At 38.4% G+C, this 14,362-nt stretch overlaps 1 protein-coding gene across 5 annotated transcripts in view; it reads left to right on the forward strand.

Annotated features, from left to right (window-relative positions):
- The window catches only part of LOC106066488 (misshapen-like kinase 1), a 122,601-nt gene that overhangs the window by 49,376 nt on the left and 58,863 nt on the right, over nt 1-14,362 (forward strand). The window lies entirely within an intron of this gene.

Below are 14,362 nucleotides of genomic sequence, written 5' to 3' on the forward strand. Positions count from 1 at the left end.
ATTAAAAATACAAATGAGAATGCATGCAGTAAAAAAAAGAGAGTCGTTATTTTCCTATTAGTTTGACTTGTTTGATTGCCGAGCTACTAAACGAGATCTTGTTTCATTCCTCACACACTAAATGTCACTGTTTGATGCCTAACTTTTCGTATCCATAATGGCTTACAATGATTACAAAGTAGCCCTAATGTAACTAGTGCCATACCCATAATAAACAGATCGTAACATGGTTGTCGTAGCCTTCTGAAACATTGAACTCATTAAATTGCATGAACATAAAAAAAAAAAAAAAACAAAAAAAAACAGAAAGACAACCGACAGCTCGTGTTATTCAGCAGGAAATATACAGGCCTTTTAAGAATTTGAAATACATTTTGACAGAGAATTTTAAAGAAAAAAAAACACAAACAAAAACACACACACACTATACCTCAGTTCTATTTATAGCAGTGATAAAACGAAATCGACTTGAAAAAAAAAAAACATCCTTGGTTCAATAGATTTTTCTTCCATCCTTGCTGACGTTCATACCACATGACATTTATTTCCGGTTGTTTCTCTTTTATTCCTGATCTAAATCTTTTGTTCGGAACATTGTTTATCGATGATTAGCTCCCCCCCCCTTTTTTTTTCCTTTTTTTTTTGGGGGGGGGGGGGGGGAGGGGGTTCCTGTACACACCTCTCTTGGCCCCTGTCGCTTTTTGGTTCTGTCCAGGATTTCCTGGACTTCTCTGGAAACAGATCATTCTTGTTTTGATATTGGATAGCTAAGCAAGGGCGCCCCTCTGTGCCCCCCATATCCCTGGCTTGTATACACACCAGATGAGGGCAGGCATCTTCGGAAGTTGCCGTGGAGCCCTCGAGATGGCTGCTAATATAACATCCGATACCACTTCCGTGTACCCCGGCACATGTCTTGTAGCCACCTCCACCCGATTTCATCAAAGTGTAGAGAACTGGAAATGTTGATAATTGCATGAATAGAAAGACAAGTTTGACATGCATTTCTCCCTTTTATTTTTCTCGGGAAGCTAAAAGTGACTTGTATTTCATAAGAAATAGAATCTTGTTGAATTCATGAAGACGTTAATTCCACATGATGATGTGTGAGAGAGTGGCGGAGCACTTGGGTACACAACAAAAAAGATTTAAGTTTGAACTCCAATGGACGATGTCATCTTTTCAAGTCCCTCCCGTTCTTTAGGTCTGGTACCGGACTTGGTGTGTCTAGGCGGCCGATCACATTCCATCCTTGTTGTGTACAGAAAGTTGAATCTGACTTTGCTCTAATTACTGTCATTCAAGTTGTACAAAACAAAGCACACACTCGTTCATCGTGGGCTACAGAAGTAGACAAGTACAAAAGGGAAGCGGTGAACGCTCGAGAATATTCACCTATTGAAATAAAACTAGAAGGTATATGATTGGCATAAGTTCTGTGATCGTTGAAGGATACAAATGATCAAAATGATAATACTCTCTTACCACCCATGATTCTACCGAAGCCTTTGTTGAAATCTCCAGCACACAAACTATCATAAAACTTTGAAAGCTAAATACTTAAGATCCGTTAAAAAAATAATGTTATTGGTTATTTTACCACTTTGGATGATGAGGATTATTGTTTTGACTTGTCTCTTTTCAATCCTTTCAATTATTTACGTTGTCATTGTTTCATTATTTCCATTGCTCCAACTTCAATGCAAGGGACACAAATAGACATTTGACTGTGTTATGTGCTCAACGTTTCCCTTGTTACAGTTCCTACCAAAAGGTAACCAGTGAGTGAAGCGCTGGATAATGGAGAGCTCTTTTCCGTTCCGACAGCCCTTTCAAAAGAGGTAGCAGGGCGAGGGGGAGGGTGAAGTATTGCCGTACACGTAAATTCAATTTATCCAGGGCTGCAAAACATCATCGGTTTTGTTTTCCTTTTTTTGTATGTTGTACGGTTCTTTAATGGAGGGAGGGGTGAGATCGGCCGTGGTATGGAACTGTCGATATTATCATGGTGATTATGGAGTTGATTGGTAGAGCAACAATTGACACTAATTCCACTCTTTACCTCCACCCCTATCCTATTGTTTTAAACCCCTCTCCTGTCATTGCTTGCAGGAATTGTGTTGGTAAATTAGATCCCGGCATTAGGCTTCACTTGTTGCCTCGCGACGTTTTTGTAGACTTGGCTATTGAACTGATCCTGTCCGACGCCTGAAAGCCTTGGGCGCGGCAATACGATAACCCCATAAGGGAGGTAGGGAGTGAGGTGGGTGCTCTTGTATTTTATAAGATGTAAGCTGCTAAAGTGTGTGCTCTTGAAATTGTTCGGGCCACGAAAGAACGCAATATGCATGTGTGCTCTTTTAGTTCTCACTCTTTGTTTGGCATTGGGGTGTTTTGTTTTTCTCTGACACTGTTTGTCAATGTCAGGCACACATTTAGCCGCCCCTGGTCAAGTACAATGGCCTGCATCGTTTCCCCAACAATTGGAGAGGGGAACGCACAAAGTATTGATTATTGCGTCAGGGCGGTAATACATAATTAAATCAGGGGACTGCGGATTATATCGCCGCCAGACAAAAAAAAAGGTCGTTCCGGAGGGTAAATGAATGGTGAAATAAACTATAAACAATGTTATTAGAAAGGAGCCCGTCTCTTATCCTACTTTTTATTGTATTGATAGTTTGGCTTGGGGTATTATTCCTAGGTGATGTTCGAGCCCAGTTGAATAATACATGATTTTAGACAAGTCCAAGTTTTTGTTCCACGCAGTTAGAGCTTAGTTCCGATTGTATACTTGTGGTGGGGTTCCCAAGTAAGGTCTATGTAGTGGACATAGAGCAGAAGCTAATAGGTAAACAGGGGAACAATGTTTGTGTGGATAGAAGGGGGCTTGATACTCTCTCTAAAACAAAAGATTGTTTTTTCATGATGTCTAACACGTATAGACTTAACGGCATTGACCTCATTAAACCTTTAACTCTAGCCTCTTAGAGGGCATGACGGTTATTTGCGTTCAACTTTGCTCGATTGTCGAATATTGTATGCATTGCTCCTTGTAAACGTACTAAACATCTGTTGAACAAGGACTCCACCTCACTCAACTGTATATAATGTGGATGTAGTGTCTTCGGAGATCGTGGTGCAGGCCAAGTGACGGTCGCCTCTGCTTGTCCTCTCCTCAAGTGGACATTATTAGGGAGGCAGTAAATACGCGGCAATCAATGTTAATTAATGACGGTACGGACTTTCGAGTGACGTGTTTACATCATGTGTTGGTCAAGGGTTTCCCACGGTCACCCTCTCTTCCTCCTCGAGATGTAGCAGACGACTGGGTGCTATAAATTTATTGAACACGCGCACGCTCGCGCGAAAGAAAGGGAAGGGGGGGGGGGAAAGTAATATATAAACATGAAATCGACATTACGCACAGATGTAAAACTTGATGGCGGCTTAACACTGTTTGGAGATTTGAAGACTGGGTTTTAAAACGTATCTCTTCTTGCCCCCGTTTTTCCCACGTTCTGTAGCATTACTTCATCAGCTGTCAGAGATATTGACGGTTTCCTTCCATAGAGTTTTTAATCTTTCTATTAAAACTTTTTCTTTTTAGATGCTGGTGAAGGGATTCTTTATCATCCGCCTTCCACGCCTACTAAACATCCCGATCTTTATCGCTTGTGAGAGATTTTCTTAAGCCCAGCGCCCTCTCTCTTTTAACGCTCATGATGTTTTTTTTAATTGCTTTTGTATAGCGCATCTTTTATGCTTGAGCATGTTCAATGCTCTATAGTCCTGTCTCTTTTGTAGACATGTGGGAGAAGGGGGATCAGGGAAAATGTTTCTGTACACTGCTTAAAGCGCTGAGAAAACACAAAGTCCAAAACAAACTCAAACAATTTAGTATGTATTTTTTTTTTTAATAATAATAATAATAATAATAATAATAATCTTTATTATCCGTAAGGAAATTTGTCTTACAATTTGTGCATTACACCAAACAAAAAACATTATATATATATACACACACACACACCTGTTTGAGCGATCTAATTTTGTCTATAGACGACGTATTCATTAAGAGAGCGTACGCTCTTGGCGCTCGTCTCCAGCAGCGCAAACATCTTGAACCAGTGATGCGTGGACACTGTGGTTGCCACTTGGGCTAAGTAACGAATGGTGGCTACCCTAGGACCTCAATGATGTCTTTTGCAGTCTAGGTACTAACACAGAGTCTGTGAGTTATGTAGGGCAGCAGAAAAATGGGTTAACTCATCATCAACTTTGCTAGCGTTTTCCAGGTTACCCCTTTGTGGTCATGTCTAGTGTAAATGTCAGCTTTGTGGGACCTCTCTGTATAAATTACAAACTCACCGTCAATCTTCCATGTGATATTTTTTTGTGTTTGAAAGTCATGGATTTTTATTTGATTTCATTGTAACAAAAACTGATTTGATCCAATTGAAAGTAATAAATAGGTTATGACTGGCATGATCTGCTTTTAAATTTCCACTCAAGACATTTAAGTAAAGAAGGGAGATCATCCTGCTTACTTCATTCATTGGTGCCAGTTGTGCACTTGTCTTTTTTTCCCTCTTGTAATGCCAAACTATCATAGTACGTTCTAAGGTTTTATTTACAACTAGTACCTAGTTATATTCATGTTTGAGTTGAAGTACAATGATTTAATCGTGTACACACATTTAAATACATTGGTAGTTTTAAACGAAATGTTTAAGTACCTCTTTCAGACCTTGCGATCTATAGGGCAGATGGTATAAAGGTCATCTGTTAACGAGGGAGTCATAAGACCAGCACAACGACCATCCGCTTTAATGTAAAACATGAATTTCTTAGTGACTCCTTATCTAAATGTACATTTACGTAGATACATACATATATATTTTGATATAAGAACTCTTGGTGGGGTTTCAGGTAATTATTATTTTTTTCTTGTTTGTCTTTGTCCCTGACATTTTTTTTCAAGTTACATTTCACCGAAGCGCCACTCAATTATGTAGACCCACACCAGGCACCCCCTAACGTTCACATCCTTATCTTCACCCCCTCTCCCTTTCCCCCCTCGTTTTCGAACACTTGTTAAGTTAGTCATTAGTCAGTCTCTAGGGTGGTGACCTGAAGGACTCCAACGTGAGTGCCGTGACAGTGTTATTGTAGTAGTGGTAGCGAGAACAGTACTTGAGTGCTAAGGGTCATGGGAATTGTTATAAGCTGTGAGGAGCTCTTCATTTCATACGGAGTCACTGTTCTTAGTTTTTCTGGAGACTTCTGACATGATTTTATAGTGAATATCGGCTTGGGCCTTTTTCTTCCAAATTGATCTTTTTCACGATGACTTTCCATTTTATTTTTAAGTTTTTTTTTTTGTTTTTTTTAAAGATTTTTCTTGTTTAGGGCTGAGTGGGATATGCTTTCTTAATCAGATATTCTTTACACCTGAATAGACTTCAGTTCGAACATACATTTATAATTCTCTTTACTTGTAGTTCGTATTTTAAGTGGCTGTTATTTTTGTGTAAAGATTTAACAAGCCTACATGTATCCTTTCCATTGAACTCAGCTGTTATGCAATCTTAGAGATAAAAAAAAAAATACGCAACTTTTATTTTTTTGTTTGTTTCTTTCTCATTGGTTTAATTGCTTAAAATTAATGCAATGTCAACGTGACCCTGGTAAGGAAGTTTACATTCGATTTAATCCGCTCCAGATGTCTTTTCTCTTTTCTCAGACATGTTTGAAATATTTCGCTCGGCTGCTCGTCTTTGTACCGGACATGGAATGAAAGTGGCCGCAGTCTTCGTTAGGGTCCATATGTCTGCGCGGAGGTATTAATTGAAAATTCGCTCATGGCGTGCTCTTTACTCAAGACACAACGGAATTTCACTAAACCTGTGTGTGTGTGTGTGTGTGTGTGTATCATGCTTCCTTCACTTTAGCAAGAGAGTTTTTTTTTTAACGACTACGGATCAGACTATAGAAACAGCGGCGCCTCGTTCTAAGAATGCGGGTGTATATACAAAGAGCGCTTCTTTCTTCAAAGTAAAAACTAAAAAAAAAAGGGAGGGAGGGAGCTTAAGAGGTAATTAACATTCGGTGATATCAAGGGAAAGGCGGGTTAGGATTATTTCATACCTCTCATCCCATCCCCCCAAAAATTCGCCGCCGCTGATTAAAAAAAAGGTGAGTTGAAGTCCTTACTATTTTTTCCCCCGACGTAACTTGGGTGGCTCGTGTGTCTGCAGATTTTACCATGTCAAGGATTTTTTTGTTTGGTTCTGTCTTGCTGGTCGTCAACACCTTGGGCAAGCTAAAGGATGTTTTTGTGTACTGAGTCTTGATACAAAGCTTTTCTTGCTCGTCTTGTCCTCTTGTAACATCACGTCATTGCCCACAAAGTGCAGACATCTCGTTCAAACGTACACATTTTTGCATTGCCATGGTGGATCACTGCCTTCTATTTAAAGGGAAACATTGACTGGACCAGACATAGAGGAAATCCTTTGCAACGGTTACATTAGTGCACTTTTAGTTTTCCCCCTCTCCCTTTTATTATTTACTTTTGAATTCCAAAAACCAAAATCTCAATAGAAAGTCATCAAATGTTATAAGATAATTATCACTTTTGTTCACGACAAAAATAACTGCTTGTATTTAATAGATAGCAAGTTTGTTAAAACAGTGTGACCTACCTCTGTAAGTCTGGGGGACAATTACATTTACTATTCTCTTATCGCGGGTCGCATCATCGAGTCTTTGTGGCTTTACTATGCATTCTAGACCTGCGTTTGTCTGGGTTTCCATTGTTCCGTTTCGCAGGCCGGAAGTGGTTTGTAGTTTTAGCATCATTGGAAGAAAACATCAGTCGGTAATTTCAAATGCGAAAGATTTCGAAGATATTGATTAACTATAGCTGTTCCCATTAAATATAAGTATGGCAATGAAAGCATCGCGTCTCATTCCTCATGCATCTGACGTAGAGCAGATAACGTTGTTGCGTTCCATTAGGTAGCCAACATTGTTCATTAGCCTCTCTATCTGAAGCAGTTCTCTCCGCATTGGACTTATCAGCCCATGGATTGCAGCTCAGTTTTGTACCTTGCCGTCCACATTATCATGAATAACTCACAAGTTTCCTTTTAATAGCCTTCTTTTAACGCATGCACTTGTGCGTGTGTGTGTGAGGTTTAAAAGTTAAAGTAGAGCCTAACTTGAAGATAAACATGCAAAGAATTATAAAAGGCTCTTTTTGTCTTTGGGGCTTTCTCAAAAACCAAAATAAAATAATCAAACACAAAGTTAAATGTACATTTCTGATTCCATGATATATAAGTAGAAAGAGAAGTAGATTTAATCTCTTGTATTCTTTGTGTGTGTGTCGAGCCTGTTCGGCGTAGTCTCACTCAACACTTGGTTAATGCGCTGGAATGCTGAACACTGAGAAGGGGGTGGTGATGTAATAGCGTTACACATATACGCACACAAAAACTAGATCTATATCTGAGATAGTTCAACTCTCACCTGTCTTAATTGAAAAAGAAAACAAAAAATCTGGCGGCGCGTTTCAGATGTTGATGTGAAGAAGAAAAACAGTTTCCCGTCTTACATCGCTGAGAACATCCGCTTTTATTTGGTGTGTGAGTGCGAGCCAGCGTCTATGCTCTTTTCGTTTTAATCTCGTATCATCCACTTCCTCTTTGAATGGGAGTGAGAAGTCAAGGTGACATTGGTGTACTATAGAAAGTAACTCCAGATGGCTGTGATATGCATACTACATGATTTGGAATAATTTCGTCAGAAGGGAAAAACAATAAAGCGACTTGTTACAACTTTCATACTTTATATAGGTTTTTAAGGTCCTTGGTACTATATTTTTTTTTTTTCGTATCATTTCTTAATATTTGTTCACACTTTTGTCATAGTCAAAGTAAAAAATACAAAAAGCGTATACATTTTATTTTAAATAATCAGATTAAAGAAAATAAAAGACTTTTTTTTTTTAAATCGATACATTTTTATTTAAAAAGAACAATTGGTAATTAATTATTTTGATTGTATCTCCAACAAGGGAAATAAATTTTACTTGAATGATAAGGTGGTGTAAGTTGAATTAGTCCCCCTTATTGTTTGTACATAACTATAAAGCCTATGTTCATAAGCAGCTTCCTGGCCCAGTGTTAACCCTGTTGGTTTGAGGAGATCTTAGCCCTCCAGTTCGAAGTCAGGTGGCTCACCTTTTTTTTTTTTTATTAAATACAGTTATCTGCTCCAGACAAGTGATAGGGTCATAGCGTAGCGAGAAAGCTAAAAGCATGAAATTGCGCTAAACAAAAACAATTGGTAAAAATATTTGTACAGATTTATTATTGTTAGTCTAGATCTATTACACATTTAATACATAACTCTCAACATAAGCTTTTTTTTTATTATTTTTTTTTCATATTGCGCTTTCTATCCTTCTCAAACTCCGACTCTGTCTCGATCCTATACACACACACACACACGCGCGCGCGCCTGTTCCCTTCTGTTACGCACACACACACATATCCTGTATTTCTCTCTCACATTCGTGCACTTTTCCCCCCACTTTCTCTGTGTGTAAAGTTCTATAAAAGACATACAGGTGATTACTGTGACTCTAAACATGTTAAAACGCCAGTCTAATATTTTTTTCTCCCTCCTTTCTTTTTTTTTTCCCTTCTTGAACCTGCACTTGTGAAATCTTTGGAATCATAAATACTTGAAGTCATGGCCCTCACGTTGTCATCCGTTGTGTAAATAAACTCCTGCGTCTCTCGAGTACACCCGTAACATGCACGTGGCCAGAGACTCAAGGTCGGCCTGATGTTTGTCATTACTGAGCTCAATCCACGGCTCCACATTTTAAGTGCAGAGTTGATTCAATGTCTATCAAGACCCTCCCATTGTAGTGTTCAGTCAGTGCCGCCATTATGGTAAACCTGTGAGCGTTTGCGAAGGGTTGATTACTTTATTGGCTCTCTTCATCCAGTGTTTCCTGTGTGGGCCTTCCTAGAAGCTATTGATTTGTGTATTCCATGCAGCACACATTCGATTCGGTCCAGCGTACATTCAAGGAGTAGCTAGTAATACAGATTTCAATGTCTGAAATGGGAACTTGACTTACTTTAGTCATGTATGTTACACAGTGTTCTGGTATTGTCGCAGATAGATTTGACTTTGACCTGTTTTACTGCTATGAGATAATATCAGGAGAAGCCGCTTTCTTGGTTTAGACTTCAAGAGCATGGAAACAAAGCTGGGCACGTGTGAACTTTGTGGCTATATTTAAGTAAACACTCCACTTGCCCACCTGAAATAATTAATCTTAAGATAAAAACAAAGGAAAAATAAAAGCATTTCGCAATGCTGTTTCCTCTACCTATAAAAAGCGCTGAGTTTTGTCTTCCATGTTTTTGTGTTTGAATCCAACTGATCAGTGATAGAGTAGATTATATGGGTGTTGTGCGGTAGTCTTCCTGTTTGTCTACAATTGGTGTCCTCATCCCAGCCTTTATCAATAACATATTCTCGGGAGACTAATATGTATATATTTTTGCTTTTCTTTCTCATTCTGACACCTTGTGATTTTTTACGTTTCTGCCTTTTATCTCGCTCTGAAATAGCTGGCGTCTATATTATCATGAGTTAGCTTACTAAGCATTGAATCAGCCCAAATGAAAGCAAGTTTGTTCCATTCACTGCTCTCTTTAACCACTCGTAACACTTCTTCTGGTTGGTTAGACATTGATGGAGAACAGTTATCAGTAACCTTACGGCTGTAATAATGGCTGATCTTAGTTTTTCCTGGCACTTTTGTTTTGTTCGTAATCATTCGCTTGAATGGCTCTCCAGAAGTTTGGGTAAAAGGTTTTGTCGAGTTCCGAACAGTAAATGAAACTAGACCATGTCTCACATCGACGGCTTTCATATGTTCACTTTTAGCATGAGACGAGGTTTATTAATGCTTTTATGTTGCTGTTGTTGTTTTTGTAAGAATGTTCACGTGTAGAGCAGTTGATTGCTTATTAATTGTTGGTAGTATTTTTGTTTTTACTTCTTTAATATGCATATTTCTTTTCTTTTTTTTACGGTTCCGAAAGGGGAAAAGCCGCCATTAGTTGTGTCCGTCCGTCTTATCGTCCTTTCGTGTGTAATGGTAAGATATAGAAAAACTAGAAAATATTTTGAGAATCCGATTTTATATTTAGCAGCTTGTTTGAAGCCCTGGCTAGGCCCGTTTTTTACATTCCATTGTAGAGAAATAAAAACTTGGGTTCATCTATAACGTTATTGAACTTCTAATAGCTCAAAACGAAAGACCCACAAGAATCATTAACCTAAGAATAATGAACATAAGAAAAATGAACGTACGAATAATGAACATAAGAATAATGAACATATTAAAACTGTCACGAATTTAATTGTAATTATTTCTGTCTTGTTTGTTTTAACCGGAAGATGTCAAGATTTTGAGATTTATTTTAATGAAAAGACAATACATTGCTCAACCCTGAGACTTGGATGGATTCACAAAGTAAATATAAACAGATGTCATTGTACATCCAAATTATGATATAGCATTCACACAAAAGCGAAGCAAAACGTGAATAGCGTTTTGGGGTGCTTTGGGGGGGGGGGGGCGTCTTTCAAAACCTATCCAAACCCTATTCTATTTCTGAGTGTGTGTGTGTGGATAAAAGTCTTGACCAGATTAAAAACATAAGTGACTTTGAACTACGTGTTAACGTCTCGGGCTTGTCAAGTTTAGGTTTTAACTGATGCTCTGGTCTGTAGATGTAGACTCGCCCTCTGGTTTCCGACTGGCCACGTCTGTCCAGTCATTGTGTTTACACCAGGGTCTCTGTGGGTGCCGCGACTCTGGTTGGTATGTTTACTGTATGTCGCTCTACAGGTGGCACATTGGCTGAGTACAGTGAGAGTACAGACATTAGAAAGAATCTGCAGGAGCAAAACGTCCGTACATGGATGATAGCCACTAAACTAGTTTCAATTAACGTAATTGAATTTGTTTAGCTCCCTCTCCATTTTCTTTGAACTCTTTGTTTCACTGTCCGGCTTCATAAAAAGCTTTTGAACTTCTTTGAACTAGCCTGTGGTGGACAAGTGGGGTTCAGCTCTTTCTGTGTACTTCTTCTTCGTCTAGACAGCCTTTGTTATACACCAAACACACCAGCCTTAGAAACATCGGGACAATTAAAATGTTCATCAATCTGATCTATTCAGACTTTCCACGATTTGATGAAATGTTGAGTGCAGAGTATTTAAAATACTTCTTCTAGCAGAAGTAGAAGTAATATTGGATCTTGCTACATCTGGCAACAACAACAAAACTTGTGTTACTCTAAAAAACAAACAACAACCCAGTTTGCTAGATGAAACATTTTTTTCCCAAAGATTCGTATTGCGTAAATCTTGCCCGTAATCCTTTTACTTTTCCAATCCGCTTTACCCTCCAGACACTGCCATCACAGAAACATGTGCATCAGATCATGAACAAGATTTCCTGTAGATGTAGAAAATTGCGTCAGTAAATCAAGAAAGGTTGACCAAGAAGATATTTTTCTTCTTTGGCATTGATTTTTTGTTTTACCCCAGCCTACGGGTGCTGTGTGTGATCAATAACAATTTTAGAACGAAGCAGCAGCGGAGATTGTGCAGTAGAAATCTAAGATTGCGTAAGTTCAATGATCACAAGTCAGCGGGTTCGTTGCTGTCTTAACGTATCTCTAGACAGAAATTGTTCAATAATGGCATAACCCCCAGTACCATGATAGTGCTGGGATGCCTCTGTAATTGTCTAGCGGTTGAATGTCCCAGTAGTATGCACAATAAATACCGACCCAAATACAAGTCTATATACGTTGGTTATAGTTTAAATACACGTCAGGAAGAAATACACTTTTCATTAATTTCATTGCATAGTAGATCTAACAAAACAACAACGAATCGCATTGTGCTCTAATTTGTAGCACCTGTTCAATGTATACATCCTACTTTCCAAATAGTTGTTTTCGTCTTATTAACAGCTAGGCTTGTAGAATCGGTGTCCACAATTGTACATCTTTCATCTACGATAATAAATACACGTGTGTGTGTGTGTGTGTGTGTGTGTGTGTGTTTTTTAAGAGAGCCCATTTATGGACAGTGAAGACAGCGAATCAGTAAAAACTGTCACTTTGTTTTAAGTAAGTTTTCAAAATAAAAATCTTTCTTTTCTCATCGTGGCGTCCAGGAATGAAATCACTGCCTGGAAATAAAAACAATTTCTTCTTGGGTTTACTTGGTATGGAACGGTGAAAAAGTGAAGACTGCTGGTACAAAGCAACCAAGAAATAGATATATAGTGTTCTTGTCAAGACACTTTCTGAAAGGATCATTTACCGTACAATTTAGCTCTGTCATTTTTTTTTTTATAAGAGCTTTTACGAAAACAAAATATTTATTTTCTCCTTAACCCCCCTTTTTAGTTTAGAACTAATAGATCTAGTTTCTACGAATTTTATTACAGGCAAATTAAGATCTACTGGTTGTGCTATATACGATATTTCAAAAAGATCTTTCTATTTCAATGTTGACTTAACTAAAAAAAAGCATTCTTGGACTCATTCTAAGGTTCACACATATTGTACGTTTTAGCCAGTGCCTGTTTAAAAACACGTTAGAATTTATGTTTGAATAAATTCACCGGAAGCTAAGCTTTGGTTAAGTGTATAACGGACTTAATTGACTTTAACGAGAGGAAGAGGTTGCGGGGAAGGGAGCACTAGTAGACGCAACGGATTGGAGCACTAGTAGACGCAACGGATTAGGTGTCATAGACTTCTGCAAGTGATAGATGGTTGCAATAATGGGAGCTGTGGAAATTTAGAGAGTGTCGGTGCCTTGTGGGATGTCTGGGCTAGAAGGCTCTCTTACCCCTCTCATGTTCCCCCTCCCTCTTCAAGGCTTTATTAAATTACAACTAGTTCTAGTCCTTCCCCCCTCCTTTTAAAAAGTTCCACTTCAGTAGACTTAAAATATGACAATAAAATGTTGGTCTCTGTAAAGTTCATTGCGTTTATTTAGTAGTGTCAGAGGGGGGAAAAAAAAAGGGGGGGGGGTCGGTTGGTCGCTCTATCAAGATGTCACACATTGTTTCAGGACAAGGAGATGTAGTAAACTCAGCATCCGCTAGTCCCGATTGCATTTGTGTTTTGTAAGGGGCAGGGGAGGCAGATTGTGGGCGTTATGACTGCTGTCATTGGCAGCTGTCGTTTTGTTGACTTTTGTGATAAAAAGTCTTGTTTTTTGTTACGTGACCCTTGCTTCTCGGCTGCTTAAAATTCTGTTTGTCGTTGTGTGAGCTCGCAAGAGCTCGCTGTATTTGTATCCCCAAGTACCTACAAGGATTAAGAGATTAGAATATCTAGAAGCATAGCTCTCATGTTGTATCGAGTTAATAATGAATCGCACGTGTGCCTCCATGTTTAATACATTAATTACCGAGGTCTATAGAGAAGGAGAAACCGATCAGTTGCATTGTAGATTATTTCAGCATTTCAGGGCGAGCAAAAAAAAAAGTGACAACAGTGAATGTTCACGTGCCACAAGATTTTTTTTTTAACAAGTTAAACTATCATTAATGTATTAGCTTAATTGCTTCTAACCGCAGTACTGTGGACATAGCTTTAAGCAGTTATTTACGTATTTTACAATGTATTGCTCTATCTAATCGTATATTGATGTGTCACAGTGAGAGATAACAAAAAAAAAAAAGAATTGCTCACGATTTTGAGGAAGTCAGTATCCGCTTGGACTTCCCTCTCTTTACCTTTATCTTCCATCCATCTGGTTGCTTTTACCTTTAGAACCATCTAGAAATACACAAGTATCTTCTGATCTCTGGGGTCTTTTTTTTTCTTCTTTACGTTTCAGAGGTTAATAAGTCGGGTCACGCAAATGGCTCACCCATTTGTTATTAGTGGCTACCAGAACCAATGGTCAACTATGTAAAGATGGTCAAACATTGTTATCAGAAGTGAAACGTTCTAAGCATCTTGTTTTTCCCTTCTGTGTATCGTTGTGTCTAAAGATGTTACGGGAAGGTAGTGTCGTTGATCTATCACAAAATGTGAGCCCAGTTGGTTTTGTAACATTTCGAGCATTGTAATAATTTTTACCATTAACTCACAAGTAGAGTATACCATATATTGATACGCTTATCTGAAAAATTTGGAGTAGTAATGCGTTAATTGACTGTGATGTCCTTCTCATAAAAAAAAAATGAAACTACCAATAAAATGTTTATATACAAATCTGCAAGTTA

The sequence above is a fragment of the Biomphalaria glabrata genome, chromosome 15 (genome assembly GCF_947242115.1).
Source record: "Biomphalaria glabrata chromosome 15, xgBioGlab47.1, whole genome shotgun sequence".
Taxonomy (NCBI): domain Eukaryota; kingdom Metazoa; phylum Mollusca; class Gastropoda; family Planorbidae; genus Biomphalaria; species Biomphalaria glabrata.